Here is a 20,132-nt window from a genome sequence, read left to right on the forward strand (position 1 = left end):
TGTTTTTGATTCTAACTCAATGTCTCTTTCTTTGAGAAGCTTTTTCCTTTATTCCCTTTAGCCTCACAGCACTTTGGTTTGCATTTTTAATGTGCTTCTTATGTATTAGTGTGTTTATTATAGTTTCAGGGGTCCCAAAAGTCCTAATGTGGTTTTAATTTATTAAAGAATATCTATTAAGGAACATCTTTAAATTGCACTAAGACCTTTGGGACACTCTATTCATATATCTCTCACTTTTATAGACTAGACTGAAGAACCACTTGGGCAAGAGTACACACATGGAAAACCATGAATGGGCAAATGTATGTCCATTAAGTCTCTGTCACCTAAACATTGGATTTGTTTTTTAAATTTCCCCAATGATCAAACATTATTTTTTTTCTGCTTCCTGCTGGAAAACAAAAACAAACTCCTCATAACAAATAAACGTCACAAAACAAAACAAACTTCCATATTGGCCAGATCCAAAAAGTACATGCCATATTGGTCCATCACCTCTGTCAGGAGCTGAATGATATTCTTCATCATGATTGATCATTGCACTCAAAATTCTTAAGTTTTTCAAGACTGTTCATTTTTACAATATTGATATTATAAAATAAATTTTTCTTTTGATTTTTCTCACTTCATTCTGCATCAGATCATAGTATTCTCTGGTTTAGTTGATATTGTCTCTGTCACCATTACAGCATAATTCTATTTTATTATAGTTATATACTATACTTTTTTATCCATTACCCAATTGATGGGGCATCTCATGTGGGCACTCTGAGTTTCTAGTTCTTTATAAAAAAAGTTGCTATAAATATTTTGATACATTTAGGATTTGGGAATATAGACCTAGTAGTTGTATTGCTGGACCAAAAGGTATGCACAATTTATTGACTTATAGTGCATAGCTTACAATTGTTTTCCAGAATGAATTGATCATTTCACAGTAACTAACCATTAATTCATCAAAGAGATTTGCCCACAGTGCCTCCGACATTTTGTCTTACCTAAACTTTGCATCTCCCTTTGCACTTGGCACAACACCCTGCCTATAGCAGATAGCTTATAAATGATTATTGAATGTGTGAATGAAAACCTGATAAGGATAGTGAGGAAGAAGAGGGAAGAGTAAAGATGATTAAAGTTCTAAGCCTAATTAATTTTTTAGAATGCCATTGGAGAAAAAAGGAGAATTAAGAAGCAGATCTGGTTTGGAAGAAAAGATGATAAATTTGGTTTGAAATATGTTGAGTTTGAAGTGATGGTTTATATTCAAATGGAGAGATACTGTAGGCATTAGAGATAGGAGTGTAGAGCTTGAGTGAAGGCCAATTTGAGACTTTTCCTTCTGTTTTGCATGTTGTAGGAAAAGAGTAGAAAAAGTGGTTATAGTGGGGGGAAGGGGTTTCTCAGAATTATTCTTGCAGGCATAAGTTGAGAAGTTCTAGTCTAGAATGAAGCTTCCTCAGTGATGGCTTACCCTTATAATTGAAAAATTTTAGGATGTCTCTTTAGATCTCTTATATTGCCCATTAATAGACATAAATGAATAAATGATTTTCTTTCCAAGGGATCCTAATTATTCTAAAAATATGCATTCAAGATAAGGTGTCCAGGAAATAGGCTTGAATAAACAAATTTTGAGGGAGCCACCCTAACTTTTAATGGGGGGGTAGGGGATTCCAACCCAGCAAAGGAGGAATTCCTTGATTTCCATAGCCAGGAATCATTTTTATAGTGTGCATACTGGGATCAGTTCCATTTGGCTCGAGTGCCAAACATTAAATTTTTAGAGTATGCATTTATGCCTTGGAAATTAGCAAATTCTTTTAAAAATCAGGGCTTGATTTATTGTTTTGTCTAGACTTAATAAAGTGACAGAAAATTTTAATAATGAAGATTAAAGTTAGAACTATTATAAATGTATTTAAATACATATATGTGAGGAAACAGAAAGATAGAGAAGGAAAGAAAGGGGACAGAAAGAGGAGAGGGAGAAGAGGGAAGAGAGGAGGAGAGAGAAAGAATGGAAGAGAGAGAAAGGGGGAAAAGAGAGGATAAAGATTAGATAGAGGAGAGAGTGAAAAAAATAGAAAGAGGCAGAGACAGACAGAGAAGAGAGATACAGAGACAGAGAGACAGAGAAAATTAGTTGTTAAGCTTTACCAGCACACCCCTGGGTATACACCATGTTTGGTTCAATAATAACTACCTAGATAGAGAAATAAAAAGCACCTAGATGAGGATCATTCTATGCCATCCCCTGATTTTTTTTAGCTGTTAAGAATAAGTTTCAAATATGTAACTATATTAGCTATTCTTCTGAAGCCATATTGGCTCTTGGGTAGATGAACATCTTCCAGGAGAAGGATCAGCCTATTAAGGTGGACTCTGGCAAGATGGTAATGACTGAGAAACCTTCCTGTGATTGTCACAGGACAACTTTTATCTTTTCCCTTTATAGGGATGAACAGTAGAGGCAACCAAAGACTAAAGTGAAGGGAGAATTGGTGTGTAACTTTTATTTACAGATTGTGAACTCAGTATAGCCTGTGAGGCTGCGATGCAGCAAAGAAGGATCAGTTTTCTTCTGTTTGTGCTACTTTTACCCGTTACATCATGAAATTAGCACCAATAGAGATTCTCCATTGTCCAGACCTGCTCACTAGAGGATTTCAGTACCAGCCTGAATCTTGATCACGGATAAGGTGTGAAGGGGTGGAACCCTCAAAGATGGTCAAACAGGAGTCCAGTTATTCAAAATGTTCTCAGCCTTATATACCCTAATACACTTATATAACTATAGCACACTGTGCATGTGCTAACAATAGGGTACTGTGCATGTGGGACCACATAAACAACTTGCTATTGTGTGCAGATGTTTCCTTGCCATGTTAGTATATATAACTCTGCTTTAATTACAACATAGGTTGTCACATCCTCTGACTTCTCAGGAAGGTGGAGATGGGGAGCCAAATCAGACATGTCAGCAGGGTTCCTTTTACTGGACTAAAGTGTCTTATACTTCTTGCCAGGGTTCCCCATTATCTGTGGCCCTCTACACTCTACCAGTCAGAATAACACCATCCATACATGAAACCATTGGTTATAGCAAATGGACAAATTCTGACAAGTTCACTTACCTTGGCAGCATACCTTCCAAAGATAAATACATAGTTTATGAGGTTAATGCACACATTGCAAGAGCTAGATTAGTGTTTGGGAGTCTCTGAAGGAAAGTACAGGAAAGAAGAGGTATTAGGCTGCCTACCCCTGAAGGTCTACAGAGCTGTTTTGCTGACTTCATTGTTCCATGTCTATGAAAACTGTGGTAGACCCTTCAAAGCTTATATTGGTCTGATCAACCATAGTCAGACAAATTGTTACCCTGACTACCATGTAATAATATCATCTTGGTCATTTTTGAGAACACAGGACAACAACCAAACAACATTACTGCTATTTCCTTTTAATTGCCCTTATCACCATATATCTTGACTTTCTTCATCTTGCTGTTTGATAGCTATCTTCCCTGACTGTCTTTGGCATCCTCAAGTGCATTTGTATGGTTGTATTTACTGCCTTTCAAACTTATAGTTGTTTGTATCAGAAATTATAATGTCATATGCTGACAGTGGAGTTAGATATAAGTATTTCAGAAATCGTCAGCTTTCACAGAGTTGGTAGATGAAGGCAGAAGATGTAGAAGATGAGATCTCTGAGGAAGAGAATGCAGAGTCATGGTATCATAGATTGTTAGTGTTTTATGGGTATCTTGAGTCAGCAAAGTACAGTAGAAGGGGCTCTAAATGTAGAGTCAAAAGATCTGGGTGAATCCCCATATTGGTACTTAACTTGAGCATAGTGCACAGGGAATTGACTGGGCCTAGAGTCAGGAAGATTGGAGTTCAAAACCACACTCAGATACTTACTTGCTGTGTGTGATTCTGTTTGCCTCAGTTTCTTCATTTATAAAATGAGTTGGAGAAAGAAATGGTAAACCACTCCAGTGTCTTTGCCAAAAAACAAAACAAAACAAAAAACAAATAGGGCCATGAAGATTGAAGAACAATTTTTCCCCCTTTTTCATGTTACATCAACCCTGTTGGTTTCAGTTTCCCCATCTGCATTGTTTGCTTTACCTGGTGAAAATTCTGTGAGTAAAGTCCTTTGTAAATTATGAAGTACTTTAGGAAAAAAAAAGGAAAAGGGGAAGGGAGGGAGGGAAGAAAGGAGGAAAGAAAGTGAAAAAGGAAGGGAGAAAGCAAAGAAAGAAACAACCTTTTATTAAGTACTTACTATATGTCAGGCACTGTGCTAAGTGTTTTAAAATATTTACTTAATTCATTCTCACAAGAATCATGGCTTGTTGTGTAGGTGCTATTATTATTTCCCACTTTATAGTTGAGGAAACTGAGGCAAACAGAGGTTTAAGTGTTTTGGTCAGACTTAGCCAGTCAACATTTATGGCTGGATTTGAACTAAGGCCCAGTTTTGTACTTATTGTGTCAGTTACCCATCTCATCCAAATTTATAGGAATAGAAATTATTATTTATCTTTTAGGTATATTTGAGGAGGAATCTCCTCACTGACATGTGGTTAGTTAGCTTCTGTTTGTCATAAGGAATTTCACAACATCCTCTTAGCAGCCCATTCTACACTTGAACGATGCTAATTATTTAAAAGTTTTTCTGTATATCAAGTCCAACTCTTAGCCTTAGACTAAGCCTATGAGGATGGCATCAGCTTGATCTTGGGTATCCTTTATATATTTTCCTGTTTGTTAAGGTTCTTCCTAAAATGTGACACAAAATTGAAAATGATTCCCCAGCTGTAACATAACGGCAGGGTATAATCAAGCTAAAACCTTTCTTATTCTGGATTCTATGCCTCTTTCCATATAGCCTAGATAGTCTTTGTTTTTTTCCAGATACTGGATAAGTAGAAAAATGAGGAAGAACTTCCTCTTGCAAAAAAATAACCAAAGCTCCTTCTTTAGAGAGCAGGGTATTTTAAGAGCTTTTGGAAAGAATACAGTTGACTTTTCCAATGTAGAGAGAGAATAAACCAAAATTTCAGCCTTGAGTTCATTTGTTGAAATAATTACAGTACAATACTAATACCACTTCTTAGGCAAAGTGCCCCATATAATAGTAGGCCTTGGGAAACAGCTATAAATAACTTGGTCAAAGAGAGTAAAATAAAGCAAATATATGAAACCAGTCCAAAAAGTCGGATAAATGGAAGAAAGCTGAAATTAATGTTTTTAAACTGTAAGCCATTGCATGGATGACATAAAGGAAGGGAAAGAGATAGAAAACATGTTCATATTAAATGTATAGAAGAAATGGAGTTCAGAGGGGCTTTCTAACTGGTGGTAAAATCCAGATTAAAAAAGAGATCTGTAGGTAAGAAGGGCTGAGTCAAATAAGGGAAGAAAGAGAATAAGCATTTTTATTAAGCACTTAGTATATGTCAGGCATTGTGCTAAGTGTTGGGTTTTTAGTGCTGTTGTTGTTGTTGTTCATTTGTTTTGATGAGGCAATTGAAATTGTGACCTGCCTAGAGTTACACAACTAACAAATGTTAAATGTCTGAAGCTGGATTTGAATTCAGGTCCTCTTGACTCTAGGGCTGGATCTCTATTCACTAGTTTCCATGAATTTTACAAATATTATTTCATTTGAATGTCACAACAACTTTGGGAAATAAGTGCAATTAATATTCCTAGTTGAGGAAACTGAGGCAGCAAGTAAGGTCATCCCGCTGTTTGAATTTGAACTCAGGTCTTCCTGACCCTCAGTATTCTATCTACTGAACCACCCAGTTGCCTCATAAGATGAAATTTTAAAGAGAAAAATGTAAAAGTTCTCAATCAGGTTCAAAAAATCAACTCTCTAAGGATAGGATGGAGTAGAACCTTAAACTGCAAGTTCAACTTGTCACCAGCAAATATAAAAGGAAATGCAATCCTAGTCTGTGCTAGAAGGGTGTAGAGGGCAGAAGGGAGGAAAGAGTTCTTTTCCCCAGTGGAGCTCAGATACTACAGAACAGGATCATCATGTCTAAGCAGCAGCATGGCATGGAAGAAAGAGCACTAGACCTAGAATCAACAGTGATTTGAGTTAGAATCCTGCCTAAAACACTTTACCAGCTATGAGGCTATAGAGACATCTTTTATCCTCTTCTTGATCATCTTAAAATGAAGAAAATACTTGTTTGCACCTACCTGAAAATACTGTTGTGAGCGTCAAATGATATAATACAAATAAAACAATTTGCAAACTTTAAAGTGCCCTCATAAAAAGCAGTTATTCTATTAAATTCTGAGTGTTGTTCATGGTAAAGGATATTGATGGATAAGAGTGAATACAGAGGAGAGCAAACAAGAAGGTGGATTTATGGAAGATTACAACATAGGACTCTCAATTAAAGGAACAATGATATTCAGCCTTGAGAAGAGTAGCTTTAGGGGTTTGGGGTGGGGAGGGGAAATTGAGAGCAGTTTTCAAATATTTGAAGGGCTGCCCTATGGAAAAGGAATGAATTTCTTTTCTTTGATCCTGGAGGGCAGAACTATCTATAAAGGGAGAGGTTACAAGGAGGCAGATTTAGATTTGATATAAGAGAAGGAAAAACAACCTTTCTTTTAATTATAGCTACACAAAAGTGAAGTGGGTTACTTTAGGAAGTAGTAAGTTACCTTTCTCTGGGTAATGTTTATTTGATCACAGAAGTAAAAGCTAAATGGAGACAATATGTGATTAGAGTTTAGAGGATCATTCATCAAGAATAATTAAAATTATTACATATTTGCATAATATGCAACTATTATATAGAAATATATGATTATTACATAATAATTACAATATATTATAGTAAGTGCTGAACCACATCTTTTGAGATTTGTTCAATTACAGACAATAGCTATAGCACTTATCAGAGTGCCTGGATCACAGTTGGCATCTAATAAATGTTTTTTGAATTGAATTAGAGTTGATATACAAGGCTGAAAATCAGGGTGTAAAGCAATGAATAAATTAGTGAACAATAATCAGAAATATTTAGCATAATGTTTGTTTGACCTACTGTTTTTACCGTAACAAATCATGCCTCTATTGTAGATATTTTCTTGGAACACTTAGAACAATTGTAGTTCCCCTTGGTGTAGGACACCTTTCACCAGTACATATCACATTATCTCCATTCCTTCTCATCCTTTGAGATTCTCATCCATGCCTTTCTAGAAATCATCCAATGGAAATTACCCAATGCATGAGACATCTGCCTTCTTTGGATATCTGAGAGTGCCAAGGGATCACTTGTCTGGTACCTCTGTTGTTTTAGTCTCACCCCATGTCTCCCACTTCCTTTTGTGTACCTACATGTCTTTTTATAATTAATGACAGTCATGCATCAGAGCTATTAACAAAAGAGAAAGTTTGGTCTTTCATGTTTGAACTTCAGTCTTGAACTTTAAGCCAGGAGGCTGAACTGAAATAACCTTTTGAAGTGGCATAGCAGAATAATCATTAGACTTGGAGACAGAAAATTTGGTTTCAGATTCCCAGCTCTTATTATCAGCTGTGTGATGTTGGGCAAATCAGTTCCCCTCCCTGAGCTCCTTAAAGTAAAGTAGTTAGACTAGATAATCTTAGGGCTAAGTATCTCCTCCCTGGAAGGTTAGAATCTTTCCTGACTCTAATGTATAGATTCGTCTAAGGAAGGCATCTAATAGAGATTATTAAAAAAAAAAAAAGAAAAGAAAAAAAAAAGAAATCAATTCACCTTAAAAACAGAAGCATAAAATCATTCTTTTATTGGCTGTCTTCTGGTCTTCCCAATAGAAAATAAATAACCTCAGTCTTCAGTAATTAAAATCAATTTTCTCTGTAGTTATAAAATATGTTAACACCTCCTTTGTCCTATTATAAATCCAAGATTTGACTTTAAGAATTCTCCTCTTCGTTTCATAAGATTGTTCTTAAAAGAATTTTAAAGATGCTTTGAGATATCTTGTTGATTTGGGCCAATCATTTCTTGTTTCAATTTAATAAATCTTCTCCACTTTACATCATATTTCATACTTTGTGCTTATCATGTGCCTGCAGAGGTGTCAAATCCACCCTTATACTGACCCTCACCCTGTAGAGGGCCAGAACTCTAAAAAGGTGTACTTGAATTTAGGTCAGCATGGTGCTTATAATTAAGTACCTATTCAATGTGAGATAATCGTTCTCTATAATGATGTAATAGTTGCTGCATACTCTGTGTGGTGTAGTGATATATTTGTATTGAAGTATTTAAGGGCTGGGACAGCTGGGAATGCCCTCTCTCAGCCACAGCTCTCAGCCACAGACACAGACTTCAGAAACTTGACTTCGGACACCAGACTCCATCTCTGACCAGGCTCTTGGTGGCTTTCCTGCCTTCTTCACTACTCCTCTAAGACCAAGGTCTCAAGCTGATCCCAAGGTCCTCCAGAGGGCTAGTTCGGACATTACACCCATGAAAATTGGGGATATTTCATTTCATAGAATCACAGAATCTTGGAAGGAGAGATTTGAGAAAAATAACTAGTCCAACCTGTATCTGGACTAGAAGATCCCCCAAAGAACAGATCTATCAAAATTGAATTCAAGATTCACAGAATATAGTGGTAGGAGAAGGTTCAGACATTATCTTGTTCAGTCTTTTCATAAATGTTCACTGAAGTGAATTGACCTTAATGTGGATACCTGGGCTTTGCTCACTATAGCTCACAACTCTTGAACTCAGAAAAAAAAATCCTCATCTAGCAATTATAGTTATGTGCTGCTTTGTGATATTAGTTAGGATATATTTTTTTAAATCATGTCTGTACCACCTGTTCTATTAGAAAATGTCTGTAATACCTGTTATGAGGGAGATTCAGGCTAAAATACATCGATTTCAGATGTTCTGTTTTACCTGTAGTGTGCTAAGTCCTTTGGGTGTCTATGCTAAGTCTGAGATCAATATGGTAAATTCTCCCAGTAGCTGGGGGATATCTAGATGGCTAAGAAAGGGCAAATTGACTAATGATGGAAAATAGAAAATAGATTAGGTCAAAGATCCCAAGACAATCAGTAATGAGATCAGGTAAATGAATAGGCTCTGAGAGAGAAAGAGAGAGAGAAGAAGAGAGAGATAGATAAAGAGATTGTCTCAAAAATCGAGTCTCCCCAACTCTAATACATTTTTGGAGGACACATCTTATATTTCCTTGTATCTCCATCAAATGGTATGAATGAGTAGGTGATTATTAAAATAATAGATTGAAGGTGAAGGCAAGGTAGAAAGAACGTTCACTGGATTTGTAATTAAGAATACCTGGGTTCAAATTTTGGTACTGCTATTTTGTATCTGTGTGATCATACTCCTTTATTTCTCTGGACCTCTGCTAGTTTCTTTAAAATTAGAAGTTTTGGCTAGATTATCTCAAGATTCTCTCCAGGGTCTTAATTTATGTTCCTGTTATGCAGGTAAATGCCAATACAGGATTCTTAACTTTGCCTCTAGTCCATAAAGTTTTCTCTGTTTGGGTAGGGAGAGAGTGGATAAAAAACTTTCTTATCCTTAGAGCTAACCAGCATTTGAGGGAGAGAAAAAGGTAATGGATCAATCAATAATCATTTATTAAACACCTACGTTATGTCAGACACTGTTAAGCAAAGTGACACAGGATTGTTCTGAGGACAAACTGGAAAAAACTATAAGAACTGAGTGTGCGAAAGTGCTTCCTTAACTGTGATCAGCACTGAATCACTGATTATATTTTGCCTTTTGGCCAAAGTCTCTAAGCTTCACACGTTCACCCAACAAAGCTTAGATCAGACAATAGGGAGTTCTATCACTGAGATCACTCTATTTTAGGATCCTCCCATCTTCCTGTTTTCCTCACTTTCCCAACTCTTCATGCTGAGCTGAAAGTTCATTGGATCAGAGATGTGGAAATGGAGAGGACTTCTAGTCCACTTTCCTGCTTTTACAGATGAGGAAACTGAGACCCAAGGATGTCAAGTGACCTGCCCAGGCTCACACAGAGATCCTAGATCGGTTCTGAGCCTGTCCTCTGACTATAAAAACAGGGTTCTTTCCACTGCCCGCCTCTGTCCTTGTGGTTGTGGTGGAAATAGCTGAAGCTGGCTACCTGGCTTTGAGTCCTGGCTGTTGGATCCCAGGCAAGTTGCTTCACCTCTCTGAGACAGTTTCTTTCCTAGTAAAATGAAGGTGGGGACAGAACACTTGGATTCGGTGGCTTCTAAGGACTGTCCCAATTCTAAGCAATTCTGAGTTTTTATTCCTCCTCTCCCCGTCCGGCGGTCTCTCGTTTTTCCTAGGCTAGACCCAAGATTTCTTTTGTCTTTGAATCCCAGTTTTATCGACGTCTACCTGTGGGATCTTCATCTCTTAGGAGCTCTCCCTCTCAATGGTTTCCCGATGGTCCCTACCGAGTCATTAAGCTTTAAACCCAATCACCCGGTGAATCCTCCCCACCTCCCCCAGTCCTTGCTCCCCCTTTCTCCTCCCCTAGAACGCCAAACGGGAATCCCACCCATCGGCAGCCAATAGGCAGTGGCGTGGCCCCTGAGAGCTGGGGGAGGGGGTGTGTATGTGTGATCCAGCTGGCATTTCTTCCTTGGCTCAGGGAGGGGGTGCTGGGGTTCGGATCCGTTCAGTCACCAAATAGGCAAGCAGGACTTTCTCCCACTAGCACAAGGGCTACGAGACCTACTTCTTGGGGTCGCGCTTTGCAGAGGGAGCGCCCGCCCGCCGCGCAGCTTTTTGATTGGTTGCTTCCCTCTCACCCTCACTGGGGTGGGGGTCTGTCCCTGCACGGGGCGGGGCCGCTGTCAGTCTCCCCCAGACTACTGTAGACCAGAGGCTGCAGCTGAGTGAGGAGTGGGGGGAGTGAAAGGAGGCGGGGGGTTTACCTGACACACCTGGTCTGGTTGCCGGCCGCCGGAGCTGTCCCCCTGCCCCGGGGGAAGAATGCTGGCGCCCCGCCCGAATCCCAAGAGGGGCAGGTAACCCCCCTGGTCCTCCTCCCCCCACAACTGCCGGGCCACAATGGATCACCGCCACCCCCACCTTCTCTTCCTCCTCCTCCTCTTGCTCCTCCGGACACTCTTTGAGGCAGCGGCGGCGACCTTGGGCGGCGGCGGCGGCCCGGGGCAGATGTGGAGTCTTTGGGGGCTCGGGAGTGGAGCTAAGGCAGGTTCCTTCTTCTGCCTGTCCGGGCCGGAGGGCTGCAAAAAGTGGGGAGGATACACCGCTTCTCTTGCACCTCCCAAACCATGTCAGCCCGATTGTCCGATTTCTCTTTCAGACGCTCCAGATGTGCAGCCTCTGCTCCGCAGCTTGGGCAGCCGCGTGGACCAGTGGCAGCGGCGGCAGCGGCGGCAGCGGTTTGAATCAAGGTTGGTGTTCAGCCTTCTCTCGGAGGGGCTTTTCCACTCACTTGATACTTGGATGGAGCCAGAAGTTCTCTTTTACGCACTTCTTCCCTCCTCTGTAAATGAGGGGGGGTGTGACGAGGTGATCTCCCAGGTCCCTTTCCCTTTTAACATTCTGTGTTCTCTGCCCCCGACCACTTTGAATCCTATGGGCTTCTGTTCCTTCAAAACCTGAGAAACACCATAGAAAAGTGGTACTTACGAGTATCACACTCTAAAAATATATTTCAGCATTGTGGGTGCGCTCTCCCCTGGTACACACCATAACCTAGCCATGCCTTCCCAGTCTGTGTGGTTCCTATTCACGTCTCAGATAGAAAACCATTTAACAATTTAGCTTGTACCAAGCTCTGGAAATACAAAGAAAAGTTTAAAAACCAAACAAAATACAGTTCCTCCCTTCTAATGAAGTAAATAACTAAGTACATATAAGAACAATGCCAGAGTAGATGGAAGATCTTCTCAGTCTGAAAGCGCCGAAGAATGCGTTGAAACTTGAAGGAAGATAGGGAAATCAAGAAAAGGAGGGAGATCATTCCAAGCATGGGGACAGGCTGCCCATGCTTTAGACTAGAGATGGAGTGTCCTGTGCAACGAGACATTATTGCACAGTGAAAGGCAGTAAAGTGGAAGAAGACTGGAAAGGTAGGAAGGATACCCCTCTCCTCTTTAAAAAAAAAAAAGAATTTAAAGTGCCTAACAGAGAAATTTATATTTGAGGTAGTAGGACAGCCCCTGAAGCTTATTGTGTAGAGAGAGGGATGACATGTTCAGACCCATGCTTTAGGAAATCCATATAATGAGGTTTTTCTCTGATTCTTTTAGTACCTTCAGTGTATCAGTGAATCACTTGGGCTGTCATGTTGCATGCCCATTCTTCGTGTATTTGATGATAACTTGATAACTTCTAGAGCTTGTCATCATTGTCAGATGCTTATGCCTACTCAGCATCTTTCAATTGCTTATTGGTTGATTGTAATTTGAATTCTCTTGAGTGTGGTATTCCTTAAAATGCTGCACTTTTAAAAGCTTAGAAGAATGTAATTGATTAAAGAGACGGACATGAGCAGCAGGAAAGAGTTTGGGATCATTGAAAAGTTATACAAATTCCCAATGTAATCAGGCTATTGTGGAATTCCTTCTTATTAAATTCTATGTCCAACTCCATTTGTAAGGTGGCTGTCTAGTTTATATCTGTTTTGTCATTTTCATTTGTGTTTGACTTCATGCTCCATTTGGAGTTTTTTGACAGAAATACTGGAGCACTTCTTCAGCTTATTTGACAGATGAGGAAACTGAGGAAAAGAGTGTTAAATGACTTACCTACAGTCACACAGCTAGCAAGTATCTGAGGCTGAATTTGAATTCAATTCTTCCTGACTTCAGGCCCAGCACTTTATCCACTGACTCACCTAGCTGCCTAATTGTAGATATGTTCTGGGAGATTAACTCAAAGTGTTGCCCATCTAATTGAACAACATCATCTGGGCAATAGGTATTCTTCATTTACTTGGATTTTCCAGTATGGTTGGATACATAGAAGGCATTTGACTATATCATAGGACTCACAAATTGAAAGGATCTCAGAGATCATATCTTCAGTCTCTTTTTAAAGGCATGATATAATGAATTTAGGATATGAGGGGATAACTTAATAGCTCTGTTTACTTTGACATGCTATTTTCTATGCTTAAGATCCAGAATATCACTGACAATCTGTGCACTAAAGACCTTTCCGGTTCTAAAAATCTGTGATTCTATAGCCTGAAGAAAATCTTTCATCAAGTTAGCCAGGCCCCCTTTTTATAGAAGGTTCTGCCTTTGGCTTTCTGAGATTCTGCCATAAGCATAGATTCTTTGTCTAAGCTTGGAGATTTGCTGCCCTGACCACCAGCTTTTTAAGCATCCTTCACTTCTGTCATTTATTAACCCCCCTAGGGAAGAAGGAAAACCTTTGATGCATTGTTTCAGGCAGTTTGGAGAGTACAACATAGCTCTGTATCTGTATACCTAGTAAGAGAAACAGCCAAATTTGGAAACCTTGGAAAGTCTAGAATTTCCATCCTTAAAGTCTTCCCCCTGACTCCTTTAGAATAGAGTCAGGGGTGTGTTGGTAAATGTTTAACATGCAGCTCTCTAGGGGAAAAAATGAGGCTTGATAATTTTATCCCTAATTTTATTATAAGTCTAGACAATAATCAAAGCATCAAATTAAGCCCTGATTTGTAATATTTTCTGACTTCTGAAATGGGGATGCTTACATTGAAAACTTAATAGTCAGAGATGAGTCACCTCCATCATACTCCTATTTAGAGAACAGATATTTGGAGGCAGTGGAAAGGGAGTAATGTAGAGGGAGAATAAAAAAGATGATGAGATAATGAAGTAAGGGAGCAGAGGACATTTCAAAAACAGCCTCTAGAAAGAAGTTAGCATTGTAGGAGTAAGAACCCCAGATTTGGAGTTGGAACACCTGATTTTACTCAAGTCCTGCCTTTGTCACTTATTGGCCTTAGGATCTTGGCCAAGTTCATTCCCCCTTGTCTAAGACTCAGTTCTCCTATGAAGTCATGGAGTTGGAGTAGATCAGAGGGTCTTAAGCTAGGACACATGAATTTATTTTTAAAAAATATTTTGGTAACTGCATTTCAGTATTGTTTGTGTCCTTTGTAGTCCTACAAATTTCATTTTATGCATTTTAAGACATTATTCTGAGAAAGGGTTCATATACTGGCAAAGGGAATATAATAAAAATATTTTTATAAATATTTTCTATAAATTTTTAAAATTTTACAAATATTAATACTTTTTAATAGATAGTAGATCTAGGAGGGGGTCAAGAAACCTTGATTTTAGTTCAGTTATGCCTCATACTAGTTTGTGAGGTTGGACAAGTCCCTTCCTCTTTCCAGGACTGAGATTCCTCAAAAATTAAGAGTTTGGATTAAATGATTTCTAAGGTTTCTTCCAGTATGGCCCATCTATGGGATGGACATATACATGTATATATATATGTATATGTATATATGTGTATATATATGTATATATATATTTATACATATACACATGCATATATATGTGCATATGTACATACACATATATCTCATTTTGTGCACACACACACATGCACACACAATTGGGGTAAACTGACTTGCTCAAGTCATATGCTAATACATGTCTGAGGTTAAATTTGAACTCATATTTTCCTGATTTCAAAGCTGGTGCTCTGTCCACTGTACTAACTAGCTGCTCCAGAGAGCTATCCAATTTAAAGTATTCTGCTTTAACATCCTGTATTCTATTATAACTTTCTGTTTTCTGATGTTTTCTTTTCTACTATTCCTTTAATGTTGTATCTTTTGTTTTCATTTCTTATTTCTAAGGTTGTTTCTGGAATTTTCTAGTGTTCTACAGTTCAAGGAAAATTTTTTGCAAAATCAGAACTTTTTTACATTGGGGATAGGGGACCTTTTTTCCTATTAAGAGCCAAACAAAAATTAACCCAGAGCTGTAATGTCCTGTCATCTCTCAGTTGTAATCCTTCTCTGGGAGGAGGTTTCTTTTCTGTAAAATCTTTTCCTCTGTGAGCAGGTTTCTTGGGAGTCTTCTGGGGCCTCCAGCCAGAGGGAAGGTAGAATCTTGAATCCTTTTCTTCGTGAATCCTGGCTCTGAATCTCCTCGAGTTTCCCTGAAGTTCTTCTCCTGAGAAGTCTTGTTCTTATCCCAAGCTAGACTGTTGTTCAGACTCAATGTTGCCTCTTTTTATCCTCTCAGAGAATGGGCTTGTGAGTACTCCCAAGGGCTTGTGGGAACTCCTTCAACCAATAAACTTGCTCCTTTAGAGGTGTAAACTCCTTTCAGAAGTTTAAAAGTGTAAAGGTTTGAACTAAAGATGTGAACTCTGAGCTAGAGAATTGCCAAGTACCAACTTACCAGTTAGTAAGAACCTAACCAAGAGCCATTTAAGTGAAGAGTTACTAAATTTAGTATTATTTTAAAAGAAATTTATCTAATATGGTTCAATAATGTGCTTTTCACATGAACAGGAAGTATGAAACTAAACAATTAAAATACAGGCAAAATATATTTCAGGTTTCCATTTTTAGCTATCAAAGGAGAGAGGGATTTCTAGTTTACTAAAGGAGCATCAAGAAATTTGATCCATCTGTTCTGCAATTAAAATGAGATCATACATGTGAAACAGCTATGAGACTATCCAGTTACTTTATATAGGTGAGATTTTCCTAAATTGATTCAGGTATAAACTATATATTTTTCTTCCAATTCTCATATTTATAAAACTTGGGTATAGTTTATAATAGGAATTGTTTTTCATCATATTATTATGTTTTCTTTCTCTTTAAAGGAAATAATATTTAAGGATTTATAGCCAATATTTTGAAGTGGTCTATGAACAGAGGTAAATATAGTATTATACAATAATCCTGCTGGCCTGTGGCTGACCAGTGTAGAGTGGAGTCATTCTCTTAGGGAAATCCTATGGCAAGGCAGGGGTCTGGCTAGGCTTTAAAGTCAATCTGTAAGGTTAACCGTGTATGTGGAAAATTCCCTTAAAACTCCTTTAGTTGCACATACTGCCAGAGTCCATGACATATGAAAGATTAAAATGTTCTGATTTAGAGGGATGATGGCCTGCACTATTTAAATTGTTTCTTTTTTTCCCCTTTTTTCTTTCTTTCTTTCTTTTTTTTTGTGGGAGGAGTAGGGAGAAGATATGGAGGCAGGTGAGCAAATTCATTCTAAATGCATGTATCATGAAACTCCTCTACATAATGAATTGATTTTAGGTCTTAGGAAGATTTGGGATCTGTTCCCAGACATCTTGATTTTTAGCTGTGCTACCAAAATCAAATCACTTACACAGAGACTGAAAAGCATGACAGAGATAGAGAAAGACATAAGGAGGCACAGAGAAAGAAAGAGTATCTGAGTAAGAGAGGGAGAGAGACAACAAAGTGCAAATGATCATCTCCAGTGTCTAGCTCTCTGTCTATGAGAAATGATTATGAATCAAAAGGGATTGATGGTAACATTCTTTTTCCACTGCAGATTATGTCTTTGTGACACCTGTCGAAGTGGATCCTGGAGGGGCCTACATTTCACATGACATTTTGCATAGTAGACGTCGGAAGCGATCCCCTCAGAGACCAGGAGGCTCATTGCACTATAGATTTGCAGCATTTGGGCAAGAACTGCATTTAGAACTTGAACCTTCTGCCATCCTTAGCCAAGATCTTACTGTCCAGGTACTAGGAAAAGATGGAGTCCTCGAGTCTGGGAAGCTTGCAGTTGAGCAATGTTTCTATCAGGGATTCATCTGGAATGACACCACTTCTTCGGTTGCATTGTCGACATGCATGGGACTGGTGAGTGTGGCTGCTGAAGGAATCGTGCTCCAGCTTTTATGTGTTTTGTGTGACGAGGAAATGCAATTGGGCGAACAGATGTGGGTAATATAAACACTCTTCTGCTAAATATGGCACATTTCTTCAGCAGCTTTAATTCATCTCATTCTCAGTTGAACATGTCTATTTTTTCCTCATTACAATTCAAAAGGTCAAAGATTTAGAGTTAAAAGTAACTATGGAGGTTGTTTTGAGGTCAACCTCTTCATTTTGCAGATGGGAAAACTGAGGCTCAGAGAAGTAAATGACTTGCTCAGAATCACACAATTCAATAAGTGTCTGAGATGGAGCTATCTCTCTTCAAATTTAGTTCAACAAATATTTAGTGAGGACCTACCATGTGCCTGAAATTCCTTGTGAGAGGCACTAGAGTTTCTACTTCAACTGGGGTTGTATGAGGGAATCATTCTACTATCAGTGGTGTGGAGCAGTAGAAAGCCCCTTATTTGAAGTCAGAACTTTATTCAAATCTTGTTTTTGCTATTTTTGTGACTAATAATGAGGACTCAATGTCCTCATCTGTAAGATGAGAGGGTTGTACCAAATTATCTTTAAGTGACTTTCAATTCCAGATCCTGTCATCTCATTTTCATCCTTTGTGATTTTTGCCTGTGTCCTTCAGAAACATCCTTAATAGAAAATCCTGCCCACTTCCTCAGACACTCTTCTGATTCTTGTAAAATGTGGTGGATATCAGAGCAGTGAGAGGTACCTTGACATCCTGGCTAGAAAGCTCTGCCTCAGAATAAAGAAGACCCAAGTCTTTGACATGTGACTGGGTCTGTGACCCTCATTAAGTCACTTTACTTAGAATCTCACATAACTGTCCTAGATTATAAGTAGTAAAACAGTTGTTGATCTTCATTGGCAATAATAGCTAGCTTTTATATATCAATATGGTAGCTCTAAAGTTTGTATAGTATAGGATGTCCTTAGTATGGTTTAAAACTGCCTTGTGGGACACTTTTTAATCTATCTAGGTAAATGCTATTATTACCCCTGTATTATAGATGAGGAAGCTGAAGTTAAAGAGATCAAGTGATTTGTGCAGGGTAATATAACCATTACATGGCTGAGGCAGAATTAGAATGAAATCAAGTCTTCCAAATGCATTGTCCTATCCTTTCTTGGCTATGAGTCCCCTTTGTTAATGAAATCACAAATCTGGATCAAACTCTTTCAATTTTCCCTTCACCACTCTGAAAAATCACCAAACAAAATAAATCCAGTACTTCACTCAGATTGTCCACCTATTATCCCTTAGTAGGCTCAACTACTTCAGGGAAGATTTCTTAGAGCAGGAGCTAGGGAAATCTGGGAGCTTGAACTATTGCTAGAACCTTCTGTTTTCTTATCTAAGAGAAGAGAGAATTGGGTAAGAGATGATCTTTAAGGTTCCTTTCACTTATAAATCCTAGGGTTTTCTATTTGCTCTTATGAATCATAGACTTCAAAAGAAGGCTCTTTTCACCACACTAAACTACTGTTTAGTTATCTAATCATCATTAGAGGACTAGAACAAAAGAGTTTAAGAGAGATGTCAGCCAATAAGCACTTATCAAACATTTATGTAGTAGGTACTATGCTAAATGCTAAGGATACAAAAAAAGTCAGAAGCACAGTTCCTGCCCCTAAAAGAGATGACAAGTTAATGAAAGAGGCACAGAAGACATATACAGAGTGGATGAAGGTCTTCTGAAAGGGGAAGACTTAGTAAAGTACTATGTGAAGTTGAAGGAAAGAAGGCAATTTCCCAATTTGGGGATTACAATGGTGATTGTACAGGAGAGGTTTTACCAGGCATGTGGCAATGGAGCTATTGAACAATGGTCAGGATTTTGACAAGTAGAAATGGGGGGAACCCAAGTAGTTCACTTAAAGCAAAAGAAAGAACAGAACTAAGGGCAGGGGGAAAATTAGTTGTATTCAGAAATACATGAAATCTAATCTTAATATTTCCCTTCCTTCATGATCTTCCCTCCCTCCTTTCATGTCTGAGCTTAGGTACCATCTCCTCTATGTAGCTTTTTTCTGATTCCTTGCCATTGAAAGTATTTTCTCCTTCCTCATTTTTTCCCCTTGAGATATTTTTTTTCTGCATATGTCCTTTGCCTCCACTTTTTCTGTTGTGTTCTAAACTTATTTAGGTTCATGTTGTCACCTTTTAGGAAAAGATGGGCTCCTTAAGATCAGGAATTGTAATTTTTCACTCTGGGGGCCAAGCATTGCACAAATCTTGCACAAAGTTGGCATTTAATAAATGATCAGATTGAATTGAACTGAATGTCAGATTTGGGGGGATGTTCTGTGATGTATCCAGATATCTGTGATACTACTACAATCAATGATGATGACATATCTATCAATATAGCAAGTGAGGAGTTTCCAGAATGGGAACACTTTCCTCCCACAGAGATTGTGACTTACCTGTAGCATATAGCTTTAGCACAGTTGTCTGAAGCTCAGATTTTCCTGCTTATTAGTCTAACATATTCAAGACATCATGCTGTCTCTCTACTAATTATGACAATTGCCATTTCTATAGTGCTTTAAGGTGAGCAAAATGCTTTTCTTCCAACAACTCTTTGAAAATAGTAGCCCATTTAACAGATGAAAAATGTCAAGTCCAAGAGATGTTATGACTTGCCTATGGTCATGCAATTAATTAAATGCAATGCCAGAATTAGAGCTCAGTTCTTCTCTCAGTTGTTAAGTTTTGTTCCTCTTCTACAACATATCTTGTATTTATTTCCCTTTTCTTCACTAAACATGGCCATCATTGGCATTAAGGTTTTTATTCCCTTTCTGTTGTTATGGTTTCCTAATTGGAGTCCTCATTTCCAGTCACTCCCAATTCTAGTCCATCTTTTATAGTCTGCCAAAATAGTTTTCCTAAGGCACAGTCTGGACATGTCAATCACCTGCTCATGAACCCCAAGTGGGATCCATTAGCTTTAGAGTCAAAGATAAATTCTTTAGTTTGGCATTTAAAATCCAGCACAGTATGCTCCCAGCTTCTACATGAAGCCTTCCCCATTCCTTCTTCATTCTATTTAACTTTTCTCTGTTGTTTATTCCCCATTTATGTAAGTATATACATATAGCCTGTTTGTACATATTCCCACCCCACCCCACCCCCCGAGACTGGGGTTAAGTGACTTGCCCAGGGTCACACATCTAGGAAGTGTTGTGTCTGAGACCAAATTTGAACTCGGGTCCTCCTGAATTCAAGGC

General features: G+C 38.5%; 1 protein-coding gene and 1 pseudogene across 1 annotated transcript in view; both read left to right on the plus strand.

Annotated features, from left to right (window-relative positions):
* Window positions 1–10,588, plus strand: part of LOC141552655 (pre-mRNA-splicing factor SLU7 pseudogene) — a 105,597-nt pseudogene extending 95,009 nt beyond the window's left edge.
* A 6,138-nt stretch (window positions 10,589–16,726) lies between these two features.
* ADAMTS18 (ADAM metallopeptidase with thrombospondin type 1 motif 18) overlaps window positions 16,727–20,132 on the plus strand; it is a 165,699-nt gene continuing 162,293 nt past the window's right edge. Inside the window, exon 1 of the mRNA XM_074286587.1 lies at window positions 16,727–16,859. The gene's annotated coding sequence lies outside the window, so the exon portion shown is untranslated. The remainder of the gene's footprint in view (window positions 16,860–20,132) is intronic.

The sequence above is a fragment of the Sminthopsis crassicaudata genome, chromosome 2 (assembly GCF_048593235.1).
Source record: "Sminthopsis crassicaudata isolate SCR6 chromosome 2, ASM4859323v1, whole genome shotgun sequence".
In the NCBI taxonomy this organism is placed as follows: Eukaryota; Metazoa; Chordata; class Mammalia; order Dasyuromorphia; family Dasyuridae; genus Sminthopsis; species Sminthopsis crassicaudata.